A 24,721-nucleotide genomic window follows, 5' to 3' on the forward strand; every position below is an offset into this window, starting at 1 on the left:
GTAAAAAGCATTATAACGTTTTAGAACTTCTGGATAGGAGAGTAAAGTGCCATTTAAGAATAAGTACTTTAGCTTAGCATTTTAGTTTTGTATGTGGTGTACTATGTATCTTAATTTTTAAAGTTTAAATTACAAAATAGTGAAAATACAATTGTTACTTTAAAATGGTTATAGTTTTGAAAACTGATTTTTTAAAACATTTTATGTAAGTTATGATTCTCCCATTTAATGCAGTTTTATTTCGTTGGAGAAATTAGACTGGATATAATACTGCCAAGTTTTTAACCGTAGCTAACTGGATAAGATTGGCGATTTCCGTAAAGGGAACTAACGCTAGCCCAGGTCATTATCCAGTTATCACCAAGGGCTGTAAACAGCTGTTACTGTCGTGGATTAAAGACACGTGGAGGGGCTATCATCGCGTGATTGTGATAGTCAATGATATGAGAACTGCTGTACAGGAGAGGTAGAGCAGGGACAGCAGGGAGGTCAGATCTCTCTGATAATTACAACAGGCGTCTGCATTGAGGGAAGGCGTGGGGGGGGGGGGGGGAGGGGGGGCAATCAATGAATTTCTGTTTGATCTCTGGCTGTTTGTTGCTATACTTTCAGACTCTATAACAACGTCCGTTGAGACTGAGTGTGTTTGTAGTATATGGTTTGTGTGTTTGTAGTATTAGGTTTGCAGTGTTTAAGTTTGTGAATCAAATCTCGTGTTGTTCTGTAGAAACATAAAATAGCTCAAAATGGGAGAATTAGGACATTTTGATCTTGTGTATTGTTGCTAGTAAAATGGATTCGTTACTCATTGTTTGAAATTTGTCTAAAACATTAACACTTTGAGGAAGAATCTGTAATGAATTTTAAATTAAAGTAATGTTGAACCAGTTGGTCAGCAGATCGATGTTAATATAGAATGTAGCATAGTCAGAAAAATAAGTGATGTCCATAATTAATATTAGCAACAATTTTAAAATCACCCGTTTCCAACAAGAGAGTGTCGTTGGTTAATCTCAGAGCGTAGTTTGGTTTTAAACTATCGCTTTGTTAGGGAAGATAACTCTAGTATCAATTACTAACAAAAACATAAAAAGATTGATATTGTGCTTAAGTAGCGGTTCAATCAAGATAGTGTTCTATTTTCTTATGCAATAATCATTATTGCCACAATTATCTTAGATTAAAGTGAGTCGTATGACACCAACAGCCTAACCGTCTTATATGTTCTCTGGACTGTCGCCGTGAGTGTCCCAGGATTCGCACCCCTATCGGGGGTATGGGCTAAAATATAATAATCTAAACGTTTGACAAAATATTCTCAAGCAAACAATGTCTTCCCCGCAAGCTGTTCAGAATAATTTAGAATCTAGAATCATTAAAAAAAAGAGAGAGCTTGATTTGGATTTAAATTATTAATGCGCATTGAACAATTAATTGCATATTGCTGCATTAGTTCAAGATATGTAATAAATATCGAGGCCCACGTAAGTGCCAGTGGCTTAAAGGTTGGATTACTGATTGATTTCATACAGGCAGAGATGTATAGATGTGACTACTGCCACCAGTAGCACTCAGCCGCCGACTATCAGCCGATAGTCACACGAATGTGAAGTGGGACTAAACCTATCTCTTTCTCTTCTTTCTCTTGCCCTTCTTTCTTGTGTTTAATATAGTGGCATATCAGTTTTTTAAAGCTGACTATTAAAGTTAGAAACATGGCAGCACGAGGCTCAAAGTTCCCAAAATGTCTCAGTACAGACCCGAGGAAGCAAAACTTAAAAAAAAATGCTTAAAAAACAACAACAAAGATAATCTAAGGGGAAGAACCTCATAATCTACATTAAAATAGCTCTATAAAGTAGAATTTATTTCCCTTTTTTATATCTAACAAAATAATCAATTTCCAGTAATTGACTAATCCGTATTTTTTTTTATTCATTTTTTTTAAGTAAAAAAATAGTGGAAAGTTTCAACTTGATCGGAGAATGGATGGAAGAAATAACGTGGAGAAATGTTAACCAGACAGACCGACAGACAGCAAGAGTGAATGATTTGATATAAGCTTTGTAAAAACCTATCTTTTTAACTAATATATAACTTTCTCATATCAACTAGTATCAATAACAATTACCATAGAGGAATTGTGTTTTCTGTTAGTTGTTACATAGTGTGTATGTGTTCTCTTGCAACTTCCCATACTCTGGCGACCCTCATGTGGCGCGCATTGGTCAGTTTTCGACCTCTGCTGTTATCTAATTAAAAAGTAAGATTATAAAATACATTTGACACTGAATTACGCTTTAATTAATATGTTTTAAGACACAATGATCAATTCAGATACTGTACCATAAAAAAAAGCAAAGAGGAACATTTTTACTACTTCCAATTTAATTAATAATTTAAAAATACCTATGTATCGAATCTAATGAATTGATTTCCTTTTCAAAAAAAAAACACTCCATCTTTTTCACTGCCACTTTGGCACCTTGAACTTTGTAGACCTTTTTAAAAAAAATGTAGTTGTTATTACTTGATGTTGCTTTTTATTTTTTAGGTGTATATATTATGGCGCCAGGGGGAAATAATCTGTTCTGACGTCTGCCATGCTCTATCGTTATTGTTCAAAATCGGGCATAGAGATTTCTCGGCTCAAAACATTTCCTATCTTTTTATTCAAGGATGTTAAAAGGGAGGGAATGCATCATCATAAGAGAGAAGACAGTACAATGGGTTTTGTTTGTCTCATGTGTTTTTATCTTTTTTTTTTTTTTTGTCTTCATACGTTTTTATACGTTTTTATCAACTTTGGTGTCTTATCGTATTTTGTCTTCTCTTATTTTGTGTTCTCTTATTTTGTCTTATCTTATTTTGTCTTATCTTGATTCAAATTAAATGCTAGAGAATACAAATGTTTGTTTTGTACACGAATCTTTGTGTCAATGTTTGGCTCCATATCCATGTAGGCGTCGATTAGGTCCTTCCCTATACTGCTGAAGGTACACACTATAAAAAAAAACCTAATGTTGTCGTCTGTGCACTAGCGGATCCAGAACTTTGGAGAAAGGTGGGGGGGGGAGGGGGCGATTTTTTTCCAAACCCAAACCCTAACGCTTAGTAAACCCTAACCCTAAGCATAAACGCGCGTTAAGCATATATATATATATATATATATATATATATATATATATATATATATTATATATATATATATATATATATATATATATATATATATATATATATATATATATTATATTATATATATATATATATATATATATATATATATATATATATATATATATAAGAATAAGAAAAAACAGTGTTTCTCAACCTTTGGCGAAAAGAAAAACAGCCGCCATGTTGAGCCCTTTAACTTGAAAGCTAGGGGGTCTGGGGAGGGGCGCAGTAAGCTCACCATTGGAGGCCGGGGCTAAAATATCAATAAAAAGTTTTAATTATATTTAATTGATTCTGTTAACAAGCTGTGATTTCTACAAATAAATTGGACCGCCCACCACTCGAAAGTTTATGGTGGGGGGCGGGATGGATGCCATCGCCACCTCCCCATCCCACCAAATCGGCCAACATACTAGAGGGGGGGGGGCGCGAAATAATCTAAAAATAGGTTGAAATATAAATTATTAGTATATATTATTAACATAACTAATAAACTCGTATATAAATTGTGTGATTTCTTTACTAAATTTCGTCCGCCCTACCGCCCCCCCCCCCCTGATCCGCCAGTGAGTCTGTGTAGTGCATTTTGAAATATGGATATGATAGTTATCTGTGAATCTATGTGACTTTCTTAAATAAGGATTTTTTTCCCCTCTAAGTCTTTCTTTTTCTCTCGATAAAAGAATTATCAAAGTCACTTAAAAGCACCATAGGTCAGTAATATTATCAGTCACTTAAAAGCACCATAGGTCAGTAATATTATCAAAAGTCACTTTAAAGCACCATAGGTCAGTAATATTATCAAAGTCACTTAAAAGCACCACAGGTCAGTAATATTAGTAAAAGTCACTTAAAAGCACCATAGGTATGTAATATTATCAAAAGTCACTTAAAAGCACCATAGGTCAGTAATATTATCAAAGTCCCTTAAAAGCACCATAGGTCAGTAATATTATCAAAGTCATTTAAAAGCACCATAGGTCAGTAATATAATCAAAAGTCACTTAAAAGCACCATAAGTCAGTAATATTATCAAAGTCACTTAAAAGCACCATAGGTCAGTAATATTATCAAAGATTGTAAACTATATTGTTTTCATTGTCGAATGCTGTTGCAATATAATGCTAGTGCTCACTGCTCAATACATAGTGAAAGTTTTTTGTGGCTTTGTGAATGGATCACAATTTGACTGAAGTCCACAACACTCGAAATAGCCTATATAGTGAACTAGACAATTGGATCTCTGCTGATTACAGAAGTTTCTTCACTTGCCCATTGTTGCCCCATCATGTCCTGATACGTCCATCTTCATAATGACACGCACTTTCTTTCTCCCTCTCTATCTTTCTCTCCTTTTTTCTCTCTCTCTCTCTTATAATTTAAGTTATATAACGCCTACAACGGTGTAGTTGTCTACCAGCTATTCGGTGCTACAAGTCAACGACCGGTAACAACACTTGGTCAATTTGGAATAGTTCTCTCTCTCTCTCTCTCTCTCTCTCTCTCTCTCTCTCTCTCTAAACACATACATGCACACCACAACTGGGGGGAGGGGGGATTATTGAAAAAGATTCAGTCAGAAAATGTCTAACACACCGTCCCTTCTCTTTACGTGTTCATTTCTTGCCTTTCTTTTTTTGTTCCTTATGAAGTTTTGAATATTTAAATAAGGAAAAGACACACACACACACACACAAAGAACTGACATGTAACCGGAAAAGTGAATAGCCGATGTTGGAGTATGGGTCAATAGTTTGTGTAATCACATATTATTCAACTGTCAAAACAACATCTGGACCATGTTCTCTCTCTCTACCAACAGTCCCCAAGCCTAAAAGCAGTTTCTAAGTTGTTGTTTTTAAGAGTCTTCAAACATTTCTGGCTAGTTTGAGTGAATACTTGAAAGAACGCGCTCGTGTGAGTGTATGTGTGTGTATATACTGTGTATGTGTTTGAGCTCGCACTTGTAAGTTTACGAAAGCTCCATCCCCTCCCCCTTTCCTCATATCCCCCCCCCCCCCCAGCAAGTGACATAACAGCAAGTAGCAGTGTGTCCGAGTGCCTGAGCTGCAGTTTAATGCCAACATCATCCCTTGGCCACAGCTCTCCATTAACCTGTCTCACCCCGAACACTCCTTCCCCCCCAGGGAATCTCAAAGCAAACCTGTTATTGACGTCAAGGACAACTCCAACTGATTTTCATCACATCTCACAGTGACGCTGCCCATTACTTGACACTCTGCTCTCACGTTTCTCAAAATGTTGACTTTAAAAGAAAAAACAACAACAAAACTCTTTCGGGCATCAACATTTAATTCGATAAGATTATTTTTTGAATTAATTGACACGACGCTTTGTTCTCGAGGGTTGATACAACTCTTGGGCCACTTAGTGAAGAAGGCGGCTTATCAGTCATTGGACGAATGTCGTTTTTGCTTTTATACGGTGCATTTGTCTAGGACTAATGGAAGTATTTAACCTTGGCCGTAAAGTAAAAACTTAGTAATACTACGTCTATCGATGTATATAAAGGGTGTTGTGTCATTCCGCGGGGCTATGGCTTGACAGTTCGTTCTTGTACCTCTTCAAATGGATCGTGAGACCAAAATGTTGGGGTTGCTACTGTAGCTGGACCCTGAGTGCATTGCTGTGACTTTTTGTTATGGCTAAAGCTGTTTTGCTGTCTTCGGCGATTTTCACGCCAGTTCTTGTAACGCGGGGCTATTATTTATAGCGAGCGCCATGGAAAGGGGGTATGAGGGATATCACCTTTACATATACTGATCTGCTGGAGTTGGACTAGTTTCAATGGGTTTTGGTAGTTGGTGTTGTTTTCGATCTGGTGTGGAGGGTGTGTGTACAAAGGAGACGATGAGACCTTATATATCTCCTATATTTTATCAGCTTTTGTGAGTGTGGGTGGGTCTATTACAATTGTTTTGTCTTTCATAAGTAAACAAAATCTAGAAAGTTGTAAATACATTGTATAGTTCAGCATTTCCTGGTAAGATGATTGAATTGACTTGTAATGGATGCCGTTTGCTTTTCTAGTTAGTTCCTTGGGAATATCATCTAACCCGTATGTACATCTTAGTATAGCCAGTGTACTGGAGGACAAGACCTGTCCTTCTGCCCAGGATATGAACTACGCTGTATGTCTAACTTTAACAAAAAATATTCTCCCACACACCCACAGCTTTGCTGACACGTTTTTTTGTTTCCATTGATGCCAACAGAACTTCCACAATCTACACGGTCACATTGGCTATGTGTAAACAACAATTTTATTGGAAAAAATAATATATGCTAGATCCGGTGCCGAATGTAAGTTAGTGGAGTCCCTTGGAAATATTTATGTATTTATACCCTCTTGCGAATGGTTTAATAAAAAAATGCACTTAATTTTAACATTAAAAGTAAAAGCTTGCCGAATTTTGAACGAAAGAAAAAAAAAAGAGTTCTTGAAAATTTAACCTCATTTTAAATTTAATTTGCATATTTTTCTGGAGGCCTCCCTCATTTTTTTCTTTCAGCGTTAGGCCCTGGGCAGGTCGCACAGTCTGCACGAGAGTAACGGCTGCCACAGGCTAAATCTCTAATTATGACAATGCACACTGCCTGTACCACTCTGCACATTCTCGTGCAGTGCTTATATAATAGTCTGGCTGCTTAACAAGACTCAAATCTGCTGACAAAACTGTATGAACTCCGAGGCAGGTTTATATGTTAATATGGCCATTATTATTTGAGCAGGGTGTACTATTGGCCTACAAGCATGACAGGGCCATCTCAATCTAGCTCTTCCTCACCCCTTCTCCGTCGTTTTCTCTCGATCTCCTGATCATTTAGATGAAAGGTCATTGGTCAAAGGTCAAACAATGAAAACAAACACCATGTACTAACCGTAGTTTCAGGTGCACTCCATGTGTTACATTTATTTTTAGCCACAGCTCCAGACGCGATATGCCCTCTAGCGTCAATATTATGACTCTCTAAGCAAATTACACATTTATAGGCACCCATCTTATAGCAATAACATGGGGGCAAATATAACGTCAAGTTTTCATTGAAGAATTGGATTCATTTATAGCTATTTTATACATAACAATAATTTCACAAAAGGTCAATCATCTTTTAATTATTAAGACTCTCTCTTACTCTCTCTTTTTTCTCTTTTTTTCTCTCTCTCTTTATCTGTATCTCTTTCTCTCTCTCTCTCTCTCTTTCTCAGTCTCTCTTTCTCTGTCTCTCTCTTTCTATTTCTATTTCTGTTTATCTCTCTCTCTCTCTCTCTCTCTTTTATAGGGACGGTAAGTGTATCAAGAAAATAACTATTCAGAACAAACTAGATAGTAATTTTGTATGCTCTAATAAATATGAAACATCTTCATGGCTTCACTAGTAAAGTATTAAAACAAATATAAAAGCCCCTCTTACACAAACACACACTAACATTTGGTGCTAAAATATCTTATTTTTTCCCTTCTCAAATTGTCTGGACGCTCAGGCAAATGTTCTTATCTTGTGAAATTTCAGCCTTTGAATAAACCAAAAAAATTGACAGGACCTGTATCTATTATGGTCACTTTTGTTTGAAGTAAATCTAATGACCATGTGACATAATCGATTAACTGCATAACAGAGTAACACTAGAAGGCAATGTGGGGGGGGGGGATAAGACTTAATTAATTCCTGCTTTTTGAAAATGTAATTTAAAAGTGCTTTATACACACACAATTTTTTTTTATTTACTCACAAGTACATAAGCTGTTCTTTACAGAAAGAGAAAAACATGTCCGCTGTGGAGAGTTCCCTAGACGGACATCAAAGTCAACCTGATCTGATTACTTCACATCCCACGCGTTTGACTCTTCATATTAGATCTAGATCTATATTGTGGCTTGTGGCGTCCGTGGCATCGCCTCAATGCTTGGAGTAATAGCGTTGAAACACGAGGGACGCACTGTGTAATGTTTCCTAATGAACAAGGTACTCTGCAAGCTTCTTCAGGGCTCATTTTAATATAAATATGTTCGCTGAAATTTTCTAAGCTAAGCTTTTTTTTTTTTAAATGTGTCGTCCAGAGCAAAACTTATAGCGGCCATCTCTGTCTCAAATTAAACTACAGAGTCATCAAACAAGCTGCGGAGGGTTAAGCTAAAGACTTACTGAAAGGCGATCCCCCTCAAAAGTAGCCACTACCCATTTTATGAGTAATCAATGAAGCTGCAATGGGCAATGGAACACTTAGGTTGGCCTGAAGAATATCTGTTGAGCTGCACTATTTGTATAACATATAATGGTTGTATGCCCATGTGGTAGCCCACCAGAGATAGATTGATGACATTGATCTTAGAACCGCTGCTAAAGGAATAATAAGGGAGTTAGAAGCTAGTCAAAATAGTGTAACTTATGAACTTTTTAAAAGATATAAAAGGTTGCTCAACTTAGTTGCTTATCTTTCTCTCCCATGAGGCGGGGAGATCTGACGGTGTGCACAGCAACCTACGTTCTATCTCTGCTCTTCCTGTATCTAGTATCTACTTTCTGTAAAACTTTGTGGACACGAAAACGAAACAACAACTATAAGACGATTAAAGGAAAAACACGAAGACATTCCCCCCCCCCCCCCCCACCGCAACAAACGAACCTCTTTCTATTCTGCTGTATATGTCATAAAATGAGACGTCATACTTGTGTAAGCGTTATTACAGAATTCATTTCATGATATGACCTTTTATTTTACTCAAACATTCTAAGTGTTTGTTTGAATATTATATTTTTAGAGGTCACCGAAAGTGGATTAGTCGCTATTAGTCTTGTGTGGTCTGTCTGTGGGTCCGTCCGACCGTCCGTCTCGTTTAGATTACAGAGACTAGAAAAGATTTTTTCAATCCGACATCATGATATTTTAGATCTTTTAAAGTTATGATGCAAAGGCTACTTTTTTTCTGCTCTGAATTGAGTTTTTAAATTTAAATATGCAAGAAGTTTTTTCCTAAAAATACACCATTTTTACAGCTTTACAATATTATTATAAAAAAAATACAATTTAAAGCAAACCGATATTCTTGCTGAACATATTGAAAGCTGCTTTTTTTTTACTTGCCTGAGTGGAACTCTTCGGAGACTGATTATGAGTTTGTGTTTCCAAGTTTCCACACAAAGTATCTTTATAACCTTGTTTATATAACCGTTTATGTGTGACATTTGTTTAAAATATTGACTAGTTCGGATACTCTCATAACCCAGACCTAATATCATTTCACATTCACACTTTCATCCTTCTTATCCTTCTTATTCTGTAATAGTTCTAGCTGTTCCAGAACCTTCCGGTTAGAAAATGTACATATGAAAGTGAGTATATCCTGAGCATTGTATCGCTCACCCTCTGGCTATGCATCAGAAGAATATTAGTGTATTATTATAGGTCTTGGGAAGAATTATCTGACAGTAGAATAGCATGATTATGTTTAGAATGTTTTACTTTAACTACGCATTGCTGTGAGCTGTATGATTAGTACATAGCGACTAATGTCTAAGCTTTCTCGGCTATTTTCCTTTTAGTATGACATAGTTAGGAGAAACTGTTACAATATGGTTACAGCTTTTTTGTTTGGGTCTGAGAGAGAAGAAGATGGTGGTTTAACAACAGGCTGGGGTAATTTGACTTATTTGTTTCATGATTTAGATATAATTATGGTCTGAGCTACGTATTTGTGGATCGACCAAAAGGTAATTTAAGACGTCATAAGAAAGATAAATGTGGCGAAAGTAGTGGTGTAGTCAATGTAGTACAGACAGACTTATTAGTGAGTAGTATGCCAGTCATCTCTGCTGTAGTGGCAGGCACTGATTGAGAGGGAACAAAAGGGGGAATGGGGGATACATTCAGCAAGACCGAGGTGGAGCAGGGACGCGAAATGATTATGTAATAGAAAAGGAAACAGAGAGAGAGAGAGAGAGAGAGAAGGAAGAGGGGGAGGGGGTGGCCGAGAGACATCGAGTCAAGCTCACAGATTGTGGGAAATAAAAAAGACAAACGAAAATGAGACCGTGATTCTGAAAGACGAGAGATAGACAGAATTTAAGAACAGAGATAACTAAGAGAGGTTAGGGATATTTAAATGTATGTACGAAATATCGGAGAGAGTGTGGCTTATAGGTACCGGTACTGAGAGAGAGAAAGAGAGTGAGAGAAAGATAGAGAGAAAGAGAGAAAAAGAGAGAGAGAAAGTGAGAGAAAGAGTGAAAAAGAGAGAGAGAGAGAAAGAGAGAAAGAAAGAGAGAGAAAGAGAGAGAACTGAATTTATAACAATTAGGGCCTATAAAGATAACTTTACAGCCTCAATTAAAAACGTTTCACAGTGACATAGGCGTACTACTCTCAATGGACTGGATTCCATTGAACACAATAGACTGTGTACACATGTAAACAATGAACATTATAGAGACACTATAGACCAGCGGTTCTCAGCCTTTTTTTATTCTGCAACCCCCTAATATAATGTCCAACTAACCGGCGACCCCCAACCGTAAATCTTTGTTCTCATAATTAAATTTAAAAAAGGTTATTATTCAGACTTCCATTTCTTTACTTCTCTATTGCCTATTCACTATATATGTATATATATATATATATATATATATATATATATATATATATATATATATATATATATATATATATATATATATATATATATATATATATATATATATATACTTAGGTTGCAATTTGACAAATATGATGAAATATGGATAACAATATTTGATATAATAAACTACATTGTTACAGAAATAGTGTGTTCGACAGTATTTACAAACACACCAATGATAATGCGAAGGTTGAGCGTGTTTCTGTTCCACCAGATCAAGAATGTCACTTCTGCATCAAGTCTGCTTCTGAATTAGGACTTCATAACTAACAACCTTGGTTCGCTAAGATTTGTTCTTGGAGATGGAAGAAGAAGGTGCAGCACAATCTCAAACAGAACGGGATCTGAACTAGTTTGAAGACCAAAAGTACAGTTCAGATCTGATTGTTACAGCACGTTAGAATAGACAAAAACAAACGTTTAATGGTGAATAGACAAAAAAATTAGACCGACCCCTGGCAATTTGTCATTCGACCTCCAAGGGGGTCGCCATCCAAAGGCTGAGAACACCTGCTATAGACCGTGCACACATGTAAACATTGAACACCATAGGCTGTGTACACATCTAATCATTGAGCACTATAAACTGTGTACACTTCTAAGCATTGAGCACTATAGACTGTGTACTAGTGTGTACACTTCTAAACATTGAGCACTATAGACTGTACACTTCTAAACATTGAGCTCTATAGACTGTGTACACATGTAGACAACAAATTTCTGTTTTCGAAACATAAGAATTGACGATCTACTATCAAAGATAAACATCTTCACTATAAGATGCTCCTGAAGTCTAATTGTTTCCTACCATACAGATCTACATGTAAGTGCTTAAGCTGAAAGTAGAGCTAAATACAATTTCAAGAGAATGTTTAACAGAATGTTAACTGGACAAAAACAGGGTGGTAGGGAAGGTCGTAAGAAAAGAAAGGTTTGGAGGGGAGGGGGGGGCGAGACGTCGGCACTTTCTTAAGTCCCAGTTCTGCATGTAAATCTATAGCTCGCAGCATGCTCTCTCGTGTTTGAAGAGTGGCTCTAGGGTCTAGAAAGACACACAACTGTAGGGAATGCAGAAAGATTAGACAAGATCAAAGGCCAGATGACATAAGTGCTACATCACCGTTGTTTGTCTAATGGGAGACTATACACTCCAAAGTAACACAAGAACATTTTCGACCAAACGTACTAGGCAAACAATTCAAGCCAGCGGTCGGTAGGCAGGACCGAATACAAAAGAGGTCACCCTACTAGACATGTATTCATTGTCATACAGAAACATTCATTTCTTTAAACTTTGGTGGGCAGAGTTATAGGGCTCATCTTTGTCAGCAGAGTATTAATATATTTGCCCAGATTAAATCGACTTTGAATTTGGTTGGAAATCAATATTTGGTTGCTACGGAATCTTAAAAACAAATATTAGTCTCTATATCGATTATCTTCATTATCAAACATTTATTATGTCAGATTCTCTTTTCAATTTTTGTTCAATTATTTTGAAGTTGAAATAATTGTTAAATATTGTTTATATGCCATAAGTTCTATTTCTGGTTTAAAGTAGCAGACATCGACTTTACAAACTGACACAAAGGGTTGTCTTGTAATATAAGAATACTGTGTATGTTATAGAATCAATCCACATGTTGAATCAGCTGAATGTAATTCTAATTTTGTCTTTTAGATTGGCTTAAAACAAAATGAGGTTTTATATAGCGCTACTTTCATGCTTATAGCATTGCTTCGGGCGCTATGGTCCATTCTCGTTTGTGAACCTGCTGTGTGCCTGCTGGGGGGGGGGGGGGGGGATTTGGGAGAAAGTTTTCCGTGCTGCATTTAGGCGCTCAGTAAACGTGCTCAGTCGAACCTCGAGCTCCCTTCATAGGTAGCCAAGCCTAGCCAAGTTCAAGCGTACTTAGCCTCTCGACCATGCATCCTACTAAACAACATTGTAATACTGGTTAGAACTTCATCTTTCAGGTATAAATTGTGTTGATCTAGTCATTCCATGATATATAGATCTATTAGTTTAAAACACTGGACTGCGCATGTCGGCTAAAAACATTGCACATTGGGATGCAGCACGTCTGCTCGTGAATTGTGCACATCATTTCCCTCCCTTGGACGGAAAAAATATCTCTAATAATTGCTGATTGGTTGAAGTGGTCCTGATCCTTTTCTTCTATTTGCAGAGCATGTCTGCTACGTCTGCTAGTTTGTCAGTTGGAAAGAAAATCTGAAGAGGATCAAAATGTTTGCGGAACATTTTCTTTTGTTCTATTTTACCAGCGGCGTAAAGCAAAACCAAGGGACGAGGGTTTGTATCGAATTGTAGTCAGAAATTAGGAAAATTGTAAATGCGGTATTGGTGGTGGGGGAGGGGATTCACCATGACATTAACATCTTTTTTGCTGTCATTAATTTCTGTGTATGCACGTTTTCCTGAACACATTAAGATCCTGACTTCCTGTCGTGTTCCGCCCCGTCTTACAGAAATTGTTGACTTTCACGTTCAATTTTCGATTGTAAACAATTGGAAGGAATGTTTCAAAACCACTGTTATCGCAATATCTGACTTTGATGAGACCATACCCTGCTCCATGTATTGGAAATTGTTATTGATATTAAAAGTTTGTCTATAAATCTATATCACAATTGGTATTCCCCACTGAATACATCATAACACGATGTTGGAGGGGGGTGAATGTTTTTGTTTTCTACGCTATAGTATACCCCCAACTTATTTTTCCGGAACACTTAATCAGATTGAAGAATATACTGCCCTGCCTGATAGAGGAATATACTGCCCTGGCAGACTGAAGAATTTACTGACCTTAGTGCATGGGCCACTGCAATAGATTTTTTTCCCATTCCAATGAAATCTGTGCAAATGAAAGGAACAAGTTACGATGATGGAATGTCATTTGAAGAAATAAGAAATAAAAAGTATTCTGATAATTTCAAATACAAAATATGTCAATTTAAAAAACGTCATATCCCCATAATGCATATATAAATTAATAATAAACGGTAATACAAAAAAAACACTTATTCTACAGAGCTCACAACTCTGGGAATGATTTCATTTAAAATCTCAAAAAAGATTTCTATACAAGACTTGTATAAATATATAAGACTATTTACACCACTACCTATATTATTCTTTTTCCTTCACTCTATGACTCTTTTTCTTTCTCATTCTCTCTTTCTTTTTGATCCTTTCTAAGTCTCTCCATTCTCTTGCTATCTTTCACTTAACGTCTGGATCTTTTCTCATTCTCTCTGTCTCTGCGCATCTCTCCCTCTCTTTCTGTCTCTCCCTCTCTCTCCTATGTATTTAAGCTAATCAACGATGGGGAAAGATCTACTTTACAAGTTACAATTCCCTTACGTTGATTGGTTCCTGGGTAAACCTAGATGCCATAGTGTTACACGAGTCTCTCGTGGGTTTAACTTGTATCAGTTTTTTAGCCATTAGAAAATCTGGACTAGTCTACCGTTATCTCTCTATTCATTTAGACGTCTCGTGTTAAAATGACATTTTAGCTTGTTGATTCCCCCTCTAGAAATGTAGTTTTCCAACAGAGCATTACATACGTCAAGTAATATCATCGGGATCGTATGTACAACGTAATCTTGTAAACGAGGACTAGGAGTGATTTAATATGTTTACACTGAACTCTTATTGTTCTGTATATTTAATCTGTATGATTTGTGCAAGGCCTAGATCAACTCACTCTGTCTGCCTAGTACAAATTTTGAACACGTCATTACTCTCACTTTTCATTCTATGATTGCTCTGGAAGTCTCAACGATTATTCAGAACATGAATGAATTAACAAAAAAAAATTGCTTATTAAATAGTGGTAATTAATACATTTCGTTTGATATCGAAAGGGGAAATACATTTTACAATATTGTTAGGTGGCTGTATATTTGGATTTATTCCTTTTATATATCAAACTAAACTTAAATCAATTTAAAACGAATTCTCTCAGTGTAGAAAATTAATTGAATTAACGTCCAAGCTTGATAACCAGGATTTTGTTTACGCAGCGAATGGTGTGAACGTTTCTACATTCATTCACTCACGTGACTCTAATGAATCTACATCTTCAGATCTGGTGTGTCATGAAGCTATCCCAGCAGTAGCGTGTTCAACAAAAATCTCGTTTGGTTAGTCTTCTTAGCCAGAGGTACTTTAAAGATCACGAACCATAAGGCCTAATAGACTACCAAACGGCGTTGGTCTGTCGGAACTTGCTAGTGTCATTAAATCGACTGAAAGATTTCATCCGTTTTCGAATAGTTCTAAATTTACAATAAAAAAACAGAGTTCAAACCTTAACGTGTACTGTAAAACGTATGCTATGAGAATGTGGTGACAAAAGAATGGTTGGAAAATGCCAAACGTTTTTCAGAAAATGTGTTGTAGTATGTACACACAGCGTATTTATCTACATGTATCATTTACAGCTTTTATTCACTGAAAGAAAACATGGGTTCAAACATAGTTCAGTCTAGAGGTGACACACAGCGTGTTACTATAACACATTTACTGAATGGCATTCATCATTGATGCAAAGAAAATGTCAAGCATAGAGCTGTCACTTGTCACAACTCTGCCACTAAGCTGGGCACTCTTCTCATAAGCATATGGATCTGTGAACACTATACGATCCTCACTGTGTCTATAACTAACTTGTAGGTGTAACATTTTCAATGGCCTTTGCACCAGATAATTATAATCATAAGATAAACTTTGATCCTTCACGAAAATGGATACATTTAGTTCTATAATATCAATAATAATTTTAAAAAAGTACGGTATCCCTTTCAGGGGGGCTCGGATGCTTAGTTTGTAACCTGGGGTCCTGGTTTCGAATCTCGGTGAAGACTGGGATTTTGAATTTCGAGATTTTTAGGACGCTCCTGAGTCCACCCAGCTCTAATAGGTACCTGTCTTTCGTTGGGGAAAGTAAAGGCGGTTGGTCGCTGGCCACATGAAACCCTGCTCTTTAACCATTGGTCAAAGAAACAGATGACCTTAACATCATCTGCACTATAGACCGCAAGGTCTGAAACGGGTACTTTACTTTACTTTACCACTTTACCCCTTTCAGACATTGCGGTCTAGATTTACAAGGCAGATGACGTAAAGGTCATCTATTGCTATGACCGACGGTTATAGCTGGTGTCATGTGGTCATTACAACGATCGGCGACCTATATGAATATCAGGTACCCATGAGATCTGGGTGGACTCACCCCCACCCAATATTAATAATAAATCATTATTCTGGATATCTAATTACACACAAACAGCCTCACGTTTCCCTATCTACAAATTATTATGTAATGATGGGCACTCCCTGACGCCATTGTTAAAAAAAGAACCACACAATAAGCTTGCTCGTCCTCTGACCAATGTTTGGTGAACTGTACACAGCCAAATGTCATGCACTCCTTCAAGAGAAACTCTGAAACGTACAAACTCTCAGAGACTAGGAGTTTTCCCAGCAGGGTGAGATTTTAAGATTTGAAACATTTTTTTTATCAGTCAGTCCGTCACTTTCAATCTGATCGTGCGGTATGCACCCTGGACTGTCGTTCGGACTTGTCACTGGTTCTGGGTTCATACTCTGCCCGCTGCCAACCCCCTCTCGTCCTGCGGGAGGTTTGATCTAGGAAGTAAATTATCTTCAACTCTGAAGGTACATTCAAAACATGTTAAACATTTTTTTACAAACGAACAATTAATTTTTTTATCAGTTTCTTGTTTAACGTTTCTCATCTTACGATCAATATTAAAAATGTTTAGACGTTAACTGTGTTTCTTTTTTGTGTATGACATATACATTGTTATGGAAAGTAATTTTAAGTTGATTGTCAGATAGCCTAGGTCGTATATCATTCATCAGTTTTTAGATTTAAAACACAATAGAGCGCTGTCTACACTTGAACATTAGGTCAGTCAATTATATATATATATATATAAAAACAACAACATTGCTGCTGCTTCTGACTTGTTTATGGCACTGACTCTGTGGATATAATTTTAAAGTGTATGGACTTTAAGGCATACATTTAGTAGCATCCTTCCTGAATGACGTCATTTACACAGTATATTACTGTTTAGTATAATTTGAAAAGCAAGTAACTTTTTAGCATAGCGTATGACTTTACAGTAATATTTATATAGTACTTATTTTTTTTTTGTATAAAAGTCATGCACATGTTGCACTACAGAGCATAAAACAGAAGAAAGAATGTTGAAGATACGCCCTGCTCATTTCTCTTCATTACAGCCTTCTATCCGAAGCAAGACGTTTTGACGTCCACATTTTGGCGTCCACGTTTTGGCGCTGTGGTCGATCCATCATTATCCCAGATCTAACCCTATCTCTATTGCTCTCAATATTTCAACATTAAGTTTATGTGTGAAGAAACTGCAGTCACTAGTCACACGAAACCATGCGTATCTTTCGCTCATATTTATTTTTTCAATGTCTAAGCGTTATTAACCGACATGGAAAGTTATCCCCCTTAAAATGGCAGTCAATATTTGTTGTTTTTTTTTTTTGTTTTTTAGTTGAATGACATGTCTGAATAAAACAAGGTTGACATAGCTCTTTCATTGCAACATGTTCTTCGTGGACTTTTGGGTTTGTTACAATCGTGTTCAAACTGGAAAAGAATAAAAATGATAACAATTTGATCATAAAAATAAACCATTACCTCCCTTCTTTGCCCAGATAAACAAATCAAAACAAAAACGTTAATTGTATGTTTGGATTGAATGCATTTAAATGCGCAACAGAATTCACATGCGAGTTTCTCGTTTGTAAAAAAAAAAGTGGATGAAAGATAATGGATGGCGATTACTGCCGTGACATCTGAACCTCCTGGTGGCACTACCAATTATAGAATCATTAGCATATAAAATGATAATATTGTCTTACAGGAAATAACATGTGTAAAACAAGATATAATTCTACATTGATTCAAGCTAAAAGACGTCATTACCTAGAGGGTACAGTTCAATAGGTCAGTTAAGTCATTAAACATTGATGAACTAACCAGTTTTAAAATGTAAAAAATTATTCGAAAACGAATGTTCACGAGACAGACAATAGTGTCATGAGCTCCAAATTGAACTTTAAAATTGCCAACTTACAAAAATTAACAGGGTTACAAAGACTGGTCCACCCAGGCAGGTAAAAATGCAGGTATCAGTATTTTCAGAAAGAATATCAGAATTAAATTCGATCAAAGAAAAATGACAGAGAAGAATGGAGAAAGAATGTTGACAGATCTTGTGTGGTGCCCCAGCGGTCCAGCAGACCAAAAGATAGGTGAAAGTGAATGTAAAGTTAATGTAAACCTGGCCTGTTTTTACTTTCGATAAGTGTTTTGTGTAGGTCTACATCTACTGCAGTTCACGCGATAATATCAAAAGTTACTTATTAATTGTTGTTTTAAATTTTGTCCAACTTATATGCATACTAAATAGATTTTTTCTCTTTTAAATATAGCTCTTAGTATGACAGAACTTATTTAATTTAGCAATGCAAATGTAAAAAAAAAAAATATTTGACAAAAAATCAAAAACCGTTTGCATAAAGATGTTACATATATGGCAGACGGCAGTCTACCCCTACTAAAGAGCCTCCAGTGTTTGTTACTATTAATAGTTAATAGTTGTAAAAGTGGTGTATTTTTATGAAAAAACTGCTTGCATAAGTGATATAAGAAATAAGATTTTTCGCTTTTAGAAAAGGAAAAATTAGCCGTTGCATCAACACTTTGAATGGACTAAAATATTATGATGTCGGATTTTCACCACCTTTTCTAGTTCACGAGATCTAAACGGGACGGGACGGACAGACATTTCACACAAAACTAATAGCGTCTTTTCCCCTTTCGGGGGCTGCTAAAAAACGTAAGAGCTTAAAAGATTTAATTCTGCAGTACTAAAAATTGCACTGAAATTAGTCTTTTTTTTGTTTGTTTGTTAAATTACCTAGTGTATCAGCACTTCCATTATTTTTTTGTACACAGAATACAACCGAAAGCTGGCTATTTATAGGTTCCCCGCCAAGTATGAAACTCTGCAATGGATCAATGTTGAAGAAAGATATTTTTTTTGTATATTATGGTATTTATTTTTATGCTTGAATTTACATAACCCTGCAATTTTCTTGTAACTTTTTAAAAGGAAATGTTTTTCATTTTTTTTTTTTTAATAATTATTTTAAAACTATGAGATTATTTGTTTCATTTTTTTTTCTCTAAATCAGCAAATAAATACTTAACCAATACATTTTAAAACCTTTGAAAAAAAGACATTTCACCGTCATACTATATATAAAACAATCACATTTCAAAACTGAAAATTAGATGCTTACATAGTTCCGTATCTAGTTTCGGCAGGGGAAAACCAGTTTGAGCATGTTTTAGAATCTCTTAGCTCATGTCAACATTTCCTAGGGACTTGAAAACGAATTCTTTTTGAGTGCTCCATAAAGATCAACGCAAACAACAAGTGAAATGACTCAAAATTTCCATGCTATTGGAGGTTCTCTAAATCTATTTTTAAAAAAATAACAATATAAGATTCAGATTCATTAAATTCACGCTAAGCCCATTCATTATAGGATTTTTTTCAACCCACGATAGCAACATTCATCCCCAGCTAAATTTCTCATCAAAGTTCAATTTCAATTTATCCCACCTACGTTTTTTCACTACAAGCCAAGCATCGTTCCTTACGGGCTCACTAGCGCTTCATGTTCAGAAAGACTTCCTGTAACCCGCAAATGTCTCTCATGTCCCAGCAACCAATAACTTGGGAAAGGCGTGTCTGGGGGTATATAATTATATTATCTTACTTGGGTGGTCGCAGGTGAACACAACAGAAGCGTGTCAGACTTAATACAGAGTCCTGGACGCCCAAAACATGTCACTACATTAGACCTTGAAGTAACTACAGAAATTTAAGGTGAACATAAAATATAGCGTACAGATCATTTTAGCTGCTCTTGGGTCTTTCATTGAGAATCCGCTCTCCTGTCGCCCTCAGGTTAGAGTCTAGGATGCGGTCATCTTTATTTAAGTAGGAACGTGAGGGTGCGGTGGTTGAGTGGTTAAGTGCTTGGCTTCCGAACCTCGGTTCCTGGTTTCGAACCTTGGTGAAGACTGGAATTTTGAATGTCGGGATTTTTAGTCCAGCCAACTCTAATAGGTACCTGACTTTAGTTGGGGAAAAGTAAAGGCGGTTGGTTGTTGTGCTGGCCACATGACACCTTGCTCGTTAGCTGTTGGCCAAAGAAACAGATGACATTAACAACATCTGCCCTATGGACAATATGCTCTGAAGGGGGAACTAACGTCCAAAATTAGTCGAACAAAAAACAAGGCTTAAACAAGCCATCGCAACTTATAGAAAAATATCATTCTAGCTGTTTTAAGAAAGGGAAACTAGATCAAGCTCTATCATAACAAAAATAAAAACATTGTATTGATTTATCTAAACATAAAAGGAGAAACTGTTAAACAACAGCTATTGTGTATAGATCTTGTGAATAATTTAAAGTCTATGTCTTGGAGTGTTTTATTTTGCTTTGAAGTTTTTAACCCTTACTTTGAGTTCGGTTTATTAGTTCACTTTAAAACTGGAAGCTGAGTGTTGCATCAGTGTATGCCGCAGGATAACAATAATATGGAATCAAAATGTTGGGATAGAGACAATGACTGTTACCACGAAAATCAATATAACTTCAATATACCAGATATCATTTGGCATTTTACAAACTATACAAACAGAAGCTAATCAGGGCTAATCTTAAGCAATCTTACTCTAAACTGTCATCTCTCTCTCCCTGACTCTCGTTTAGTCAATCGACTAAAGTATACCATTTACTTCTTGTAAATAAATCTCCATTTTGTAGTTGATTGAACAATCAATATCTTATTTTGGCCTATAAAAGATACACTATGTGCGATTGTAGATTGTGGGTAGTTAGAATAGGGGTGGCAAGACTTTTCATAAGCAAACAAAATTATCCTCTTTGAGCTGAAGTTATACGTTTTGTAGGAGCGTTTTTGGTAACTTTTCTTCTAAGTATTCTTGGAGTTGGAATCGATACGGGTAATGCGAAGAGTTGGCATCACTTCAATGTGGACAGTCTGTATGTACTTTGCTAAGTCAACAGGCATAGTGGTGCTGCCAACTACTCTCTATTCGATCAAACAAACATTTGTACACTTACTTTAAATAGGAAGGGACACTGAAAGAGGTTAAACTGTTGTGGTAAGGATGTTGTTTTATAATTGGTTATAATATCGTATTCATAGATCAAGTTTGTGACTTTTTATTTAGATTTATAGGAAGGGTTTCTGGGATATCTGTAGGGGCTAGAAGAAGTAAAGTGGTCACTGAAAAATAATCTTTAAGTACGATACAGTTACACAATCCGTCCTACATTAGTAAGAGTGAGAGAGACTTTAAGAGATTGAGAGAGACTTTCAGAGAGTAAGAGAGAAAAAAAAAATAAAGATAATCTAAGTTAGTATGTTGATTACGTAAGTACAGTTATTGGTCTTGGATATTGTTTCGGTTAAAAAAAAAAAGCAAAATATAAAAAAACAAACTTATCTAAAGCGGAATAACTCCGTCCATCAAAGTATATCTTCCAAAAATGTACAATTTATTTCCCTTATTCAAAGTCAAACAAAATAATTAATTACCAATAATTATATGACTAGCTGAGTATTTTTTGTTTATTGATTCTTGTTTTGTTAGGTACAATAAATATAGTATCAAATTGATTGGAGAATGCACGAGGGAGAAATAGCTGACAGACAGACAGACAGAGTGAAATGATATAAGCTTTGTAAAAAGTAAGCAATAAATGATAGTATTTTGGTGTTTTGAATGTTTTAATTACAAAACTTTCCTTACAGAAAGGCGTACATATTTATCCTGAGGTAATTAGCCTTATAGCTGTCTTTCTATTTGGGTAGTGTGACTAGAAAAGAGCCTAGTTGTTCTAAATCATGTGTCGTCATGCCACAGAAGTGTTCTTTGTTCTGCCATTTACTGTCATTAAGAAAGGATGTCAAGCAAGATCTCGAAGATTGTCATCGCCAATGTCGTAAAAGGGGGGGGGGGACATACATTAACAATGAATGCGCTTACCCTTGTCGACTTCGATTCTGTTCAACCACTCCACTAGTCTGAATCATGCGAGCGGCGGAAGGCGACAAGGTCGCGGTGATCTCATTATTAAAGAAATCCAACGTGTTATTTCCCCTGTCGTCTGTATGTATGTACACAAGTAACGTTCCCAGCTAGCTGTCTCTGAGGTGGATGAAGTCAAACTCTAGTGTTGCTGTGGAGGACTCTTAACGATGGAGTCATGCTTCCTGCGCAACGATCTAAAGATTAATTGGAGATTAACTTTGTGGACCGATCAAAGACTCATGTAGAAAAACAAATGATGACCAAAGGAACTTAAATCGACTCCAACGGTCCAACCCCCCCCCCCCACCCGCCCCCAAAGCGAAAAAAATAAGCGTTACTGTAATTTTCATATATTTCGGATTTGAAGACCATCCATATGTGAAATATTTATTCACTCCAGATCATGTATTTGAGCGATGAATTCAATAAAGAAGTCAAACTTTGTTTAGCTATAGAAATAGAAATACACAGAGAGAGAGAGAGAGAGAGAGAGAGCATGGAGTCGGAAACAAAGTTTTATGAAATCACATCACTGAAGTCTGGAACTGTGAAGCAGATCTTAGGAATATAAGTTTTTCAAGAATCTGTTCTTCTCTAAGATAAAATTAGAACGGACATTAAAAGAAAAAAAAAAAACAACATCTACAACATAGAAACCGATTATAATCGGTGCTCAATTTTCGTAGTCTTTTTCTAAATTCCATTCACTAGGGGAACTATACCAGACATCCCTGGAGGAGACAGACCATCGCCCACCTGTAACGCCCGGGTCGTTTTCACACTGCGCTTCTTCCTTTCTATCAACGACACTGCGCCACTGCCCACCTGTGATCAGGTAGTCGGCCGGCAGGTAGAATCGTTCCTCCTTGTTGGGAGATAACGATCTTACGTTCTTTTCAATCCCCCCCTCCTCTTTCTCACCTTTGGTTCCGGCGGGATGTGAAAACAGGAAGTAACACTTTCGTTTAAACACTTTACTGATTCTATCATTTGTGTGTCGTTGTTGTTTCCCATTTCATTGTGTCGTCTGTACAAATGTAAAGCTGTTTTACTTTTTTACTTTTTCTTGTTGCTAATATCTGTTCCTAAATATTCCTCTTTCCCCAGTGTTGACGTCCTTCAATTTCAACTATTCCATTGATGTCACCGAGAAACAAGCCTAGTCCCTAGACGATCATTCCTAGCTCAAGTGAGCGGCAAGTGAGTTGAATTATGACAAATATCTCAATGTTTCTATGCAGAAAATAAACACATCCCTTGTCGAGGAACTTACGGCACGTGAAGCCATACCTTAAGAAGATGACATATAGGTTCTGTCACGGGAAAACAACCCCCACACTACATCAGTTACGGCTGAGGTGTAGACTTAATGACATTACTGGCAAATGTAGCGGATTTAATAGCTGCCTTTTAAGTCAACACTTTACATTGTCAGATGTTTTTGTTTTATTTTAGTTCCAGGCTGAGTGGTGTAAAAAAAAAAAAAGAAAATTCACTAAGAATGTTTTGTTTCTTTAAAAAAAATTACCTCAAAGTTAAAGAATTGGAGAGTGGGTTTTAGTAGAATGAGAAAAGACTTAATTTATATTTACAAATCTGAGATGGACTAGATATATATTTAGTATACACTTTCTGCTTTTTTAAAACGTGGTTTCTTTTCAATTAAAAAATTCTTAAATATAAAACAATACAAATATCTATGTTGTCGATTATAATGGCATTTAAAGGGTTAAGCATTGCGAGTTACATGAGTGAGACCTTTTAGTAAGACCTAGTGAGCTTAGTGAGAGCTTGCGTGTTGAGTGAGACCTTGCAAGTTTAATAAGTTATTGTTGTACATTTCAATAAGTTACAAAATATTCTTTGTAAATGTTTTTTTAACGTTTGTTTCTTCAGATCCAAACATTTACATCTATAAGTCATGTGTTTTATGTTTTGATTTAATAGTACTTCAGTTTTTTTACGAAAGACATCGCTTGGTATTAGGTTTTGTGTATGTCCTTAACTTTCTGGTATTAGGTTTTGTGTATATCCTTAACTTTCTGGTATTAGGTTTTGGGTATGTCCTTAACTTGCTGGGTATTAGGTTTTGTGTATGTCCTTAACTTGCTTGTACTAGGTTTTGTGTATATCCTTAACTTGCTGGGTATTAGGTTTTGTGTATGTCCTTAACTTTCTGGTATTAGGTTTTGTGTATATCCTTAACTTTCTGGTATTAGGTTTTGTGTATATCCTTAACTTTCTGGTATTAGGTTTTGTGTATGTCCTTAACTTGCTGGGTATTAGGTTTTGTGTATGTCCTTAACTTGCTGGTATTAGGTTTTGTGTATGTCCTTAACTTGCTGGGTATTAGGTTTTGTGTATGTCCTTAACTTGCTGGTATTAGGTTTTGTGTATGTCCTTAACTTGCTTGTACTAGGTTTTGTGTATATCCTTAACTTGCTGGGTATTAGGTTTTGTGTATGTCCTTAACTTGCTGGTATTAGGTTTTGTGTATGTCCTTAACTTGCTGGGTATTAGGTTTTGTGTATGTCCTTAACTTGCTGGTATTAGGTTTTGTGTATGTCCTTAACTTGCTGGTATTAGGTTTTGGGTATGTCCTTAACTTGCTGGGTATTAGGTTTTGTGTATGTCCTTAACTT

General features: G+C 36.2%; 1 protein-coding gene across 5 annotated transcripts in view; it reads left to right on the top strand.

Moving 5' to 3' along the window:
• Positions 1-24,721, top strand: part of LOC106071779 (zwei Ig domain protein zig-8-like) — a 247,733-nt gene that overhangs the window by 93,295 nt on the left and 129,717 nt on the right. For 2 of the 5 annotated variants that reach the window (XM_056032674.1, XM_056032709.1), the window contains exon 2: positions 23,187-23,279. The exons of 1 other annotated variant lie outside the window; for it this stretch is intronic. The gene's annotated coding sequence lies outside the window, so the exon portion shown is untranslated. Of the gene's footprint in view, positions 1-1,949; positions 2,044-21,638; positions 21,737-23,186; positions 23,280-24,721 lie in introns of all 5 variants that reach the window. 2 more of the 5 variants (XM_056032684.1, XM_056032693.1) reach the window with 2 other exon arrangements.

Source organism: Biomphalaria glabrata, chromosome 1 (assembly GCF_947242115.1).
Source record: "Biomphalaria glabrata chromosome 1, xgBioGlab47.1, whole genome shotgun sequence".
In the NCBI taxonomy this organism is placed as follows: Eukaryota; Metazoa; Mollusca; class Gastropoda; family Planorbidae; genus Biomphalaria; species Biomphalaria glabrata.